Source organism: Misgurnus anguillicaudatus, chromosome 11, assembly GCF_027580225.2.
Source record: "Misgurnus anguillicaudatus chromosome 11, ASM2758022v2, whole genome shotgun sequence".
NCBI lineage: Eukaryota > Metazoa > Chordata > Actinopteri > Cypriniformes > Cobitidae > Misgurnus > Misgurnus anguillicaudatus.
This window is the reverse complement of record NC_073347.2, coordinates 22,111,249-22,125,015: the sequence shown is the minus strand read 5'-3', so window position 1 is coordinate 22,125,015 and position 13,767 is coordinate 22,111,249. Positions and strand designations below refer to the sequence as shown.

The 13,767-nt window shown below is 34.5% G+C and overlaps 1 long non-coding RNA gene across 4 annotated transcripts in view; it reads left to right on the top strand.

Moving 5' to 3' along the window:
• Window positions 1-11,634, top strand: part of LOC129416175 (uncharacterized) — an 84,364-nt gene extending 72,730 nt beyond the window's left edge. For 2 of the 4 annotated variants that reach the window (XR_012372159.1, XR_008635193.2), the window contains 3 exons: window positions 5,920-6,068; window positions 10,257-10,403; window positions 10,533-11,634. This is a non-coding gene — a long non-coding RNA (uncharacterized lncRNA). Of the gene's footprint in view, window positions 1-1,330; window positions 1,551-5,919; window positions 6,069-10,256; window positions 10,404-10,532 lie in introns of those variants that run through there. The other 2 variants (XR_012372160.1, XR_008635196.2) reach the window with 1 other exon arrangement.
• The last annotated feature ends 2,133 nt before the right edge of the window (window positions 11,635-13,767 follow it).

The window sequence follows — 13,767 nt, the reverse complement described above, 5'->3', positions numbered from 1 at the left end:
ATTTTGTTATAAGTAAGGGTCAGTAAAAGTACCCTGATAAATTCAGATCTGATCTGGAAAAAGCCTGCAGTCTTATTAATGCAGTATGAGGGCAGGTTAAGTGTATATTGTTGTTGTGTTTTTGTTTTCAGTTCATGTTTTGAAGTTGTCACAATAACACTGTATTGATTTTTTTCTTCTGTAGTCTTCAACTCATCTGCTGCTACACCAGGATGTTGTAATTGCATTCTGTATGTTGTAATACAGACGTAAATATAAGAAGAAACACTAATTCTAATGAATTTGCTATCATTTTTGTTTCGCCGATATAAAAGCATTTAGGATATCGAACTGGAAGAAAACATTAAAGGATGCCACTGCAATCATTTCATATTTTCAATACTGTGCTACAACATGGCACATCATTGAAGTACATTTAAATGAAACATGAGCAAATCTTCAGAAGCATTTTATGGATTTCTAGTCACAAAGTTACCAAGTTTAACAGTCAGGCTTTTCTCTGTAGTACTGCAGTCAGCCTGTTAAAGAGAGCATAGACCACATGCTGTCCCTTAGTTAAACTAACAGCCACATGACACTTCTCTGTAGTAATTAGTTTATAGGATAATTCAGTGTAATGTAATATGTAGTGGTACACATTTATGTGAATGAATGAAAGAGATTAAAGAGAGAGAGAGAGAGTGTAAAAAGAAATATATACATATATATATATATATATATATATATATATCACTTGGTGATGTCTATTGTATTTTCCAGCCAGAGAAAGAACTGAATGAAGAATGAAGTAACAAACATTTTTATACGTATAAAATATTTTTATAAGTATTACAATAAGCTAATTACAGTAACAAATGTTATTGTTGTGGTTTTCTAATTTCATGATCCAAGGACAACTCACATATTGTCTTTCTTGTGTTTGAGTTTTGTTAAAAGCAAAGGGTGCCATCATGTGGTCAATAATATCCACACACAGCAAGACTCTTTAGTGGCTCATCATAGCATGGGATTTTGATCTTATTCCACCATCTAGTGGTGAGATATACATATGGATCAGATATTTCACAGAGTTATTTATTCCTCTTCCAAATAACAATAAAACAGGCCAACGTTTTCTTTTATTTGTCTGTGTAATGCAAGTATATTACAATTATTCAACATGCAAATATATTTGACATATAATGTGTCTGTAAGATTGTTTAGACCAATATTTAAGTCAAAACAGGCCGACATGTAAAGAAAAGTGATTTATCATGAAAGCTGTCAGTCATCTAATTTTCCCCTATCATTTTGTGGTAAATAGTACTGTGATGTTTTTTTTCATGTATAGCCAGAGCAGCGGAGATCAACTTCAGTGGTTGACTGAGAGAGTGACAATCCCTGACCTTTGGTTATCTTAATGAAGTAACTCTACTCTGGATGTGGAAGTGCTGTTCAATGTCTTGTGTGAGAGGCCTGCGTGTAGTCTTGACCTGCTCAACACATCAGAGATGGATTCACTTCACAAGAAGTGGGAAACCAAAGGAGGTCTATGAGTATGCAGACGTGAAACAGAGGTATATCTGTTATTGTTTAAGTAAAAAATACAACATTTTATTTCATGTTTTTATTGTGCTACTTAAGCTGTACTGGTTGGCTCTAGTTAGTTTTTAATTGATATTAATTGGAATGCACAAAAAAAGTTATCTCGTTTTGGAACCAAACTCTTCATATGTTTTCATGCGTAATATCGAACGCTAAATACACTTAAAATTAAGGTGCTTCAATACCATAAACATTTCTGGTTCTTTAATAAACCTTTAACATTAAAAAAAGTTTTTTTTAGATTATAAGAGGTAGGCTAATAAAAGCCACAGAACTTTATTTAACTAAATTAGTTCTTCTGGCATCACTGTGAAGAAAGCCGCTAAACACCACCTTCATTAAAAATGTGATGCTGGTGATGATATTAACAGAGTTATATGTTCAAATAGGTAACTTCTCTTTAAATTAATTTAATCCCGGGCTCAGGCCATCCAAATACCGCTTTGTTGGCAAAATGGATGAAACACTGCGCGCAGAATGACCGTGGATCACATTCAAACTTGTGTCCATTGTAAGTACTTGGTCTAACATGGGTCACAGCGCCCCCTATGTGTGCTTCAGTAAGGTTAAAAAAATTCAATTTGGAGTACCCTGAATGACTAATTCGTTTTTTTTCCAAAACGACTCATATTGAGTCATTCATCATGACATTAAACACAACAAAAACTCTTTTGGCAATATCAAAGACAATATTACTAAAAAAATCGATGATGTGCTATGAAGATTCAGGTCATGAATGCAGATCTTCTCTTCACCATATAAACTGGGTTCATGATGTTCATTTTTAATGTCAATGGATTTTCAAAGCTTCAGATGTGCATAAATGCAGTAACTAATGTTGGCAATAATATTCGTAATGAAGTTTACTGTATAATTTAGTGTAAAATGACGGAGATTGACGCTAGGGCGCGAGTGCATAAGTGTTGCCAGATCCCATTATTAAAAGTCCTTTTCAGAACAAAACCATTAAGAATTCTGTTATTTCATTCAATTTAGGAGGTAACCTTTAACAAAGTCATTCTGAAAACATTCATAAGAGCACTAAACAAAGTTCTTGTTCAGTATCTTATTAAGTTTTTGTTCATAAAATATTGCTTATTAAAATGATTACCAATAAGCATTGTTGCATGAATAAATAATAATCCACCCTTAGTCAACAGTCCATCCCCCAAGTGTAAAATGGCAAAAAGGTTAAAAAAGAATACATAAGATCCCAGGTTAAAAATAAAGTATAGCCTACTTGAATGTACTAAAACACTTAAATACTAGTAAGTACATTTGTTAGTTATGTAAAGTTATGCTACAAATATTCTAATTAAAAGTGACTTTCTATTTTATTATTACTTCAGTGTGCATGAAAAAGTATAATTAATATAATAAATATTTTAATAGAGTTTAAAGTGTATTGAAATAAATGGTGTCTCAAAATAGCACAGTTGTGTACACTTAGATGTTCTTAACTTATCTACAAAATTAGTGCACAAAAATAGTACATTTACTAAGTGTACTTTTAAAAAATGTATTTTAGTGCACTTTTTTCACCTGGGATAGCATTTGTAACTTTTAACACCCCACCCTGGACCAGGCCATGGCATGCACTTAGAGGGTTTTGCAGCAAAATACAGTCAAATGAGTTAAATATCAATGAAATGACTAAAGTGACATTTATGAAAATAATGCATTTCAATCAATGACTAAAAACCTTTTCAATTCCATTAACCTCCTAAGACCCGAGCTTTGTTTTTTTTTTCAGATTTCTACCAGCTATTTGGGGTTAAGAAGAACCAATAAATATAATAACCAAATATTTTTCTTTGAAAATGCAGCAACGTTTGTGTACAACAGTTTCCAGTTCCACAGAATTAAGTATTATGTTGCAAACAACAAAAAAATGTGATGTCCATGTGATGTGGTCTTAGGAGGTTAAAGTGAAATTACTGAACCTAAACAAGAAATAATAAAAAACGAATAAAACATGTCAAACGCACTTAGAGGGTTTTGCATTTGAACTTTGGATTACTTTAATGATGGATATTTGCATGTCGGGTCCCATATAAGAAAATAAGATAGACTATAAAAGATGAGATGACATAAGGGTGATTAAATTATAAATTATATTTGGGTGATGAACGATTTTGCATGTAATTATAGCCTGACAAGACAACTGTTGTACCTTGCCTTGTACCCCATATTGGAAAATTATTTAATGTAGGCCTATGCACTATGATTTTTTCCAAATGTATAAATGTAAAAAAGTGCAAAATTAGAATTTAACAATCTGTTCAACAATAAGCTAATTATCTAAATAAATAATCATGGTGTAACATTAAACCTTTTAATAAAGGAAACTTTAAAAGAGAGAGATGAAAAATAGACTAACTACATCAATAACTGTTAAAAATGGATACTCACTACATGGCTTAAAGTGTGACTCTCCTCCATGCTCCTCTAATTGTTCCTACTCCTCTGAGTTTTAAGTGTTTCACTGATTGACTGACCAATTTGTTGACACATGCCTCATTTTCTACTAATGAATATAAGTTGTGTATAGCATCTTCAGGCAGCCACATATCTGGCATTCTCTAGCCTCATTTGCTTTCCTCTGTCATTGTGAATTATTTTACTGCTGTGTGTTTACTGTATATAACATGTACGTTTTGCATTGTTTCAGTCTATGTTTGTTTTCAGTTAGATAATATTTTCTGTACATTATTAGATTGGTTAGACCAACCCCCTACCCCCTTTTCCCATTTCCTCTATTTCTTTTCTTCCTGGCTTTCTCACTTTTACAGACAATGGTCAGTTGCTCTGCTCTGCTGGTGTATATTAGACGAGAGGAGGGCAGGAGTAAAACAGAAAGGCAGGCACTGGCAGCGAGTGTCTGACAGACCATTACTGCAGACAAGCCCATAACTCACACAGATAAGTAAGAGCTCCTGTTGACATGACCTCATACAGGCCTGAGAGAGAGAGAGAGAGAAATATGCTGAACCAAACTTTATAGATCATAACTTTATAGAAAGAAAGCAGAGATTTAACAAAATAGGCCCATTATTTCATCAACAAAACTAATGTTAGACACGGTCAATGAATGTTCTGTTTTAAAACCTACAAACAAAAGCATCCTTGCTATGTGGAGTGCAAATTGCTCATTTAAGCTGTTAAAGGAAGTACTATGTTTTAGCACTAGAGGGCGCTTGAGCATTTGTTAAAATTTGATTTTGATGAACGTCTCCTGTCTGTTGCTCATATTGAAGAGGGGGAAGCACCACTGTATCATGTGGATACCACAGAATCTCATGGATATTAATGTGTGCTTGTTGTTTTATAAACATGTAAATTTAGCTGCTATTTTTTTTAGCTATAAACTTTATTCTGTAATGATTTCATTAGCCTGCATTTAAAGCTCGCATTTTACTATGCATGCTTTCAATAATTTAAAATGTTGATATCAGTATTTCAATGAAATATAGCAGCTCCAAATATACATAATTATTGGGAAAAAATTTTATATGTACATATATGTGTATGTAGATGTCTATACAAATAATTTGTTTTATTCTTATGTCAGTGTTGAATCTGAGACCCTCAGTGCATTCTGAATTTAAATATTCATGGCTGAAGAAGACACTGCATGAATTACAATACTGAAATGGTTGAAAACAAAGTGTTTGTTGTCAGCTTTGTTTCTGCAAAAAAATTGCGGGCAAAAATATATATTTTATATATTTTTTTATTAAACATAAATTCTGATCACTGGTTAGTGGTAATCTTTTTTATTGTAAGAATTAATGTATGAACACTTAAAAAAAATGCTATAGGTTATTTTTGGTTGGGTAAAATATGGACAAAACTTAACTGGTGGATTAATGTCCATATTTGACCCAACAATTGCTATGAAACAACTCCAGCATTAGTTAGTTTAAACCCAAGGGTTGTATTTGTCCATATTTGACCCATTGATGGCAACTATACAACTATAATTTAAAGAAAGAAGTAGCCTTTAATAAACAGCTATCTAGATTTTAAGATTTATTTTAAAAATATATACATTTATTAAATAATTATTATTATCTGTATTAATTCTGTCTATTTCCCAGTGAAATGCAATCAAAGATGCTTGGTGATTAATACAATTTTATAATTGTTAGAAATAATTTAGTATAATTTACAGTGTTGCATCTTAACGTATGAGATAGTAGTGCTAAATACCAGGAAACAGCAATAACATAAAATGTTGACTTCCATTGAGTCTTTAAAAGTGTAGATGCACACGATATGACTACAGTATGCCAGATATCACTGTAAAATCTCTTTGAACTTTGTCTTCCACAGGATGTATTTGTGCAGTTTTTCTGACAGATGTCCCCCCAGTCTCATGCCCTGCTACTCAACAGCATGGGGCTCTTCAGTCCTAATGTTTAAGTGCGACTTTCCATCATCATTTGGGGAAGTCCTGCTTACATTGCAAAATCCATGAGACGGTGAGAGACACCAATTAAAATAGACTTTTAAATAAAGATACTACATATGGGTTTGATGGGGAGGTGACTTGAGATTGGTGGCTTGTAGAGAAATGCTGATTTTAGGATGGGGGCAACCTTCACTGTTTATCTGTCACATTTTCTGACACTCAGATCTGTCTTAGAGGAGTCAAGACAGTAATTAAACCTTCTTGCGAAGGTTGATATAACATTGTGTGTGTGTGTGTAGGGGGGGTGTGTTTGACACTTTTATTGTTGTCAGAAATGCAATATCCTGCCAGAGCCATGCACTGGTGGTCCTTGCGATCTAGTTTATGCATGCTGATATATTTAACAGGGAATGCAAAAATGTTTACTGTAGCCATGGTTACTGCCAATGAAAGTATTAATGTTGTCTGTGCTACTTTACATTGTTTATATTTGTTATTGAATGTATATTTAAAGATGCACTGATATTTTTTTATCCACCGATTTCGATTATTCAGATTGATTTCTGCCAAATAAGTATTTGACACATCAGCATTTTTACAAGTAAGGGGATTTTGGGGGGAAATTGACACAAAATTTCCACCAGATGTAACCACCAAGCCAAATATTGAATTCATACAAAGAAATCAGAACATTTAAAGGACAGGTTCAGTGTTTTGCACTTGAGGCCCTGTTTTCGGATTGTTTGTGATGAGGTAGAACGGTTTTGACTCATACTTGGACGTATGATGCTGGCCTGAGAATTTTCGGGTGTTTGTTATATCACCTCCCACCTCTACAATGGGTGTATAGGTGCACTGGAACAATCCTTCCTAAAATGCATTAAACTTTCGTTTAAAAAGACGTGAAACTCACCGACTGGTCAGGGGTGTTCACTGATATGCTCACACAAAAATTGCTGCAAAAGATGCTTTCCAACAGGTTTTATCATCATTTTTGTCCAACTCCATTGACTTGTATTAGATGTGCTGTGAGGTACGGTATTACTCGGTTTGTATTCTTGCAATTGGCAAAGGTGGATTATCGCCACCAACTGGGCTGGAGTGTCTATTATTCAAGCTCTCAGCGGAAGAATATACGGGTGTGAAGCGTTTGGAAAAATAGGTCCACAAGTTTACAACGAATGCTAAAACACCTGTTGGAAAGCATCTTTTGCAGCGATTTTTGTGTGAGCATATCAGTGAACACCACTGACCACTCGGTGAGTTTCACGTCTTTGTAAACAAAAGTTTAATGCATTTTAGGAAGGATTGTTCCAGTGCACCTACACTGAAAAAAATTATTCATTGAATTTAATCAATTTTTTTAAGGTAAGTGGTTGCAATCAATTTATTTAAGCTACATTTAAACAAAAGTTTTATATTTTACCGTACGTTACTAATCTTTTTTGTTTAAATGTAGCTTAAATAAATTGATTGCAACCACTTACCTTAAAAAAATTTATTAAATTCAATGAATCATTTTTTTCAGTGTATGCAGCCATTGTAGAGGTGGGGGATAATGCAACAAACACACGAAAATTCAGCATCATATGTCCAAATTTCAGTCAAAACCATTCTATTTCATCATAAACAATCTGAAAACAGGGCTTTAAGTGTAAAATACCGAACTTGTCCTTTAAGTAGACAAGTTGAGTCATAATAAATAATGTGAAATGACAAACGCGGTGTATAGAAAAATAGTGTGGAAATTAGCTTTTTATTCACCAATACCGATTATTGGTCTTTATATTTGTGCATCACTAATTACAGTACTGTGCAAAAGTCTTAGGCCACCACCACCAGACTTATTGTTTTAAAAGTTTTAATGTCCATCCATATTTATTTTTCAGTCTATTTTATTAAGATTCAAACAGAAAATACAGGAAATATGTACAACAAATTAAAATTTTGTGACTAAATGTCTTCTTTAGGCATCGTCGATGTTTAGTGTGACCTTTCTTGGCACTAAACGCATCTTGAGCGTTTTTGAGCAGAATGAAGTTAAAAGACTAATTTCTTTAAAATTAGATATTAGGATTTAATTTTATTTAGGTTTAAGAGATCCTGCAGTTTCTTGCTATTGTTCAAGTGGAAGTGGAGTTTACCCTAAAAACTTGACACATCAGTTTACATTTTCATACAGTTTTTAATACTATATACACATTTCCTGTATTTTCTTGATGTATTCTATTAAACAGACCGAGAAACAATTATATATGATCACTATAACAACAAATCTAATTCTGGCATGGTGGCCTAAGACTTTTGCACAGTACTGTATATTACAGAAGTAAATGTTTTCCTTAAAAACAATTTATAAGCATTGTAACAACCATTCAAACACAAAGGCCTACACTTTATTCAGATATAGAGCTGGAATAAACTCGCGGACAATGTGATTTAAAAGTGTGATTTATGGATTGCATTTTTCTTGACAGCGAGTAATGCTCCAACACTCTTGCTGTTTATCTCTGGGGTAAAACTAAAATAATAACTTCAATGGTAATCTGATATTTCCGCTACAACCCTTTCATTTTCATGAACAAGTTTGTGTTTTATCATCTCATCTCTTTAGCTTTGCTGCAGGGGAAACACGATTTTTCTTATAATGACTGCTCCAACAGATTTTTTTCACACTGCATTTTGTTAGCACGGTTAATGGCTGTCATAGTAGCAGTGTTTCACCATTGATCATTCAACATATCTAAACATATTTATTGCTGACCCCCCCCCCCAAAAAAAAAACAGCAGTTAGCCTATGGAATGGACCCATATAAAGAGCATCACAACATGTTTTACTCAGTGCTTTTGAGGAGGACAGTTACACTTTTTTTCACAAAAACACTTAAAGATTACAAATAGCTACCTATAAAGAGGGAAGAATAAGGAAAAGTCTGATATTACTGTATGTATAAAATTATTAGGGATGCACGATATATCGGCCGACATATCATTATCGGCCGATAACTGCTTATTTTTAATATTATCGGTTATCGGTCTGATAGCAAAATTAGGCCGATAAATGAAAGCCGATAAATGATGGATAAATGACTTCACTTGCTCATTGCTGGCCATGTGGAGTTTTGATTGGTGCTTTCTGTGACATAGCACGAAGATGACACGTGTTGCGGCCTTAAAGGAATAGTCTCTACTCATTTTCAATATTAAAATATGTTATTACCTTAACTAAGAATTGTTGATACATCCCTCTATCATCTGTGTGCGTGCACGTAAGCGCTGGAGCGTGCTGCGACGCTTCGATAGCATTTAGCTTAGCCCCATTCATTCAATGGTACCAATCAGAGATAAAGTTAGAAGTGACCAAACACATCAACGTTTTTCCTATTTAAGACGAGGAGTTATACGAGCAAGTTTGGTGGTACAAAATAAAACGTAGCGCTTTTCTAAGCGGATTTAAAAGAGGAACTATATTTTATGGCGTAATAGCACTTTTGGGAGTACTTCGACTCGGCGCAGTAACACCCTCCCTCTCCCATTATGAGAGTGAGAAGGGGAGCGGACTTTTCAGGCGAGTCGAAGTACTCCCAAAAGTACTATTACGCCATATAGTTCCTCTTTTAAATCCGCTTAGAAAAGCGCTACGTTTTATTTTGTACCACCAAACTTGCTCGTATAACTACTCGTCTTAAATAGGAAAAACGTTGATGTGTTTGGTCACTTCTAACTTTATCTCTAAATGGTACCATTGAATGAATGGGGCTAAGCTAAATGCTATCGAAGCGTCGCAGCGCGCTCCAGCGATTACGTGCATACACACAGATGATAGAGGGATGTATCAACAATTCTTAGTTAAGGTAATAACATATTTTAATATTGAAAATGAGTAGACTATTCCTTTAAGAAGAGTATGCTAGTCTAGCGCAAAGACGCAAGATGTTCATTGTGAAATTAATATGAATATTTATCGGCCTATATATATATTGGTTATCGCCCCCCAAATATAAAGAGTTATCGGTATCGGCCAAAATTTCCATATCGGTGCATCCCTAAAAATTATAAAAAAATAAACTTGCTTTGCTGTCAGAATTTATAATTTAATTCTTATTCTGTTGTCAGATATGTAAGTTGCATTATATGCATGATACTTTGTTCAATTGATATATCTGATTAACCATGATGTCTAAAGTATGGCAAGTACAGTTTATGTAAATTTTTTTATTATGTTAACATTTGAATAAATAATCACATTTCTTTGCAGAATAAAACTCGTCAGTCACCGCTGATTTTATTCAGCATGATCTTAGTTTTACGTCTGACTCGAGCCATAAAAAGCCTTCGTCAGTTTGAGAGCCACTGCTTTAGTCTGTAGCTGGGCCAGCCAGAGCCAAGGAGCATCTTGCAGAGGGTAATCCATCTCCATCACTTAAATGATTATCTCCATTAATCTGGTGTAAACTAATAAAGTCAACTGTGGCACTGCTTGCCTGAACTTCATTAAGTCTTTAGTACGTTTAATATGTCTTAATGTCCTCAGCTTTCCTGCTGCTGCGGATCACCTGGCATGCCGGTCCCCCGAGAGCTGCCTGAGAGATTGCGGCTATTTGTGCCATGTTTTGTTTCCTTTATTTTCCTCGCACTTGTTTTTCGAGTGATATAGTGTCTGTTGGTATGACGTCCAAAGAGCTAGACAGAAAAAAGAAAGGTAGGAAAGAGGAAAAGAAAGAATGAGAGGAAAAGAGAGACATCAGTGCAGAAGATTTAATTTGCCCAGCCAGACCTCAGATGGGCCCCCGCAGTCAAGGGTTTAATTTGGCTTATCGCGTTATAAAAGACGACCCGGGCCGGGTAATCAATCATCAGCCTGTCAGTACGAAAGGCAGTTGTTGTAAGCAAGCATGACTTCCCAACATGAGTCTGTTTTAATTGCCACCAAATTGACTGCTTTGTTGTTTTTAAGGGATGTACTAAAAGTTTGCTCAATAAAAAACAACAAAAGCAGCAGATCATTATTGTTGTCCCCTGCCCTGCCCCCTTTTCTTTGGTGGTGGTGGTTACGCAGCCATCGTGGGTCATGTTGACAAGTGAATGTGTTCCCTGAGTGGCGCCTGCGCAATGTTAGGACCTGACAGTGTTTACAGGGCTGAAGGATGTCAAACTGGCTTTGACCATTACCCAGCTTAATAGAGCATAACTCTCTCGCGGCTCCATTGCAGAGCCTCCCTTGACAAAATAAGTGCTATCTTCAGTAAACATGAAGTTACTGTGAAAGATGATCGCATCTGTTTTGCTGGTGGATAGAAATTTATGATGCCCAATACATCATGTCAGTAGTTTTTGTTTTATTTTTTTCAAGGTAGCAGCATGTGGTAAGAAAAATGCTTTTCCCAGATGAATGTAAGACCTTGGGCCACTGGAAGCTCTCCGAAAGCACCACACTTGGATTTTGGGATGGGAAAATACTGTTTTCCGTAATCCCACAAGACCCGAGTTAGTGCACGTCTCCAGATTGCTACTTGGATATTGCATTAATAAAATATATTAATGGCTCTGGAACTAAAGGGTTGAGCCCTTGTGTCTACTGGAGTGCACTATGAATGAGATGAAGCTATAAATAAATATATAAAAATATAACGACACTCAAGAGTTGACAGAATTGTTTTTCACAAGCATGTTTTTGAATCGGGGATGGGTTAATTTACTTTAACTATTGTTCTCACAAGGGATGTAATGAAGTATTCAATAGATGAGATTTCTACAGTTACAAGTAAGCCAAGTGATGAAACTTACTCAGCACATGCTCAGCAATGTTCTCTCGGTGCCTGAGGAAAAAAGTGCAGTCGCTTCACTTTTGTAAAGTCAGACCTTCATTGAGTTTGAGGTACAAAAAGATTTTTTGCATGTCTAGTATTTTTTTCTGGTGGCCAAAGTTTAAGGTTAAACCTTATCTCTTAAAAGTTATAAATGCTGTCACTTCAAAATTCTGTTAACATAAGTTATTATACTAAGAAAAAGTACAAACAGTTAGCACAAAAAGTTTACAATAAGGTTGTATTTGTTAACATTAGTAAATGCATTAGCTAACATGAAGTAACAATTAGCGATACAGTTTTTCACCATTTAATGTTTTTATTGCCAATACAGTTATTCATGTTAGATCATGGTGCTTTGTCTAATGTTAACAGTTACAACTTTTGATTTTAAAGACTGTAAGTAATGTAAAGAGGAATACATGCTGTTATTGTATTGTTCATTGTTAGTTCATGTTAGCTAATGCTTAATTACTGATGTTAACAAATACAACCGTATGCCCCAATGACAGCTGGGAAGTAGGGACCATTTTTTGACCATTTATGGGTTAATATAGAGCAGTGGTCTCCGACATGGTGTCCGCACAGAGTTGGTGAGTTGCTCGCCAAAGCACATTTTATTAACCTGTCACGCTCTGAGGTTATTTTGGGGATTTTGGCCTGGATTTGGTCTACCCAAATTCAAAAGCTTCCCATACCCACATGCAAAGGTGTACATAAAAAAGTTTGGTATCATTTTACAGGAAACCCTTTGAAATTACATAAAAAGCTGTTGAAAGTGCTAAACATGGTTGTATGTGTTACCAGTCCTCTAATAAACACAAAAATAAATAGGCGCTTTTTGATTTTTTTTCTAAAGTCTGTATATGAAAGTGTATAACTCTGGCCATGTGTGCTCCAGAAACCTGCAGATAGTTTTGTTTGATTCCAGCAAATGTCAGCTTATGGAAATTTTGCTTTATCATAATCTATGCAGAAGTTATTTTATTCCAACTGAAGGGAGGAATAATACAATTTTTGCATTCAATTTCTGCTAAAAACATATTAAGTGCCCCATAACCACATACAGTGGAATAAATGCAATATCTTTATATAATTTTACAGAAAACCCTTTGGGGTTACATAAAATGCTGCTGTTTGTGATAAATATTATTATTTATGTTGTTTTTATGAACCACCAAATTTTCTTTTTTTTGTGTTGTAAACACTGTCTTTGAAAGTGGATAACTACAGATAGTTCTGGTTGTTCTGTTGTTGCGGCAGTAAACACCCAAAAAAAGAATGGTCTCTTTAGCATGTTGAATTCAAAAGTTATTCTTATTTTACTGAAGGGAGTGAAATAAATTTTTCATATAAAAGTACTTTGTTTTGTTTTGCATATACAATAAATAGCAAGGGATTAATCGTGCACACAACCAAAGAAAATGCTGTGAATGGACTCATTTTGTAGAGTAGGACCAAAGATAAAAGATGGTGTAGCATTTGTGGCTATATGAATATATCAAGTTTCATGTAAATTTACAAAAGACCATTTTTTACCTTATTATTCCTTCGACGATTGTTGGATATGTGTTGATAATAGAACAAAAATAATGATGTTTCTGGGAATATGAGCTTTCATTTGATATAAGACTTGCATGTTTGTCATATTTGAAAAATATGAAATATGTGAATATTAAATTATATAAAAATATGGGGGGGGGTGATAGTGTAAATTAAGTGTAAATAACTTTCTTACAGTAAAACATATCTCGAAGTGATGCATATCTGCATAAAGTAGAGAGTCTAAGCTTTCAAACAGTATCCCATATGTGGTACTGGGTCCATGACAGACCATTAAAAATTAAAGAAATATTTTATATTAAGTCATAATTAGTAATTTTGGACCCGGTACAGGGTCCACAGAGTTTAAGCTTTCATTTTAACATTTTAGCTTGGCTTCTTTTATGTATGCTAACATTT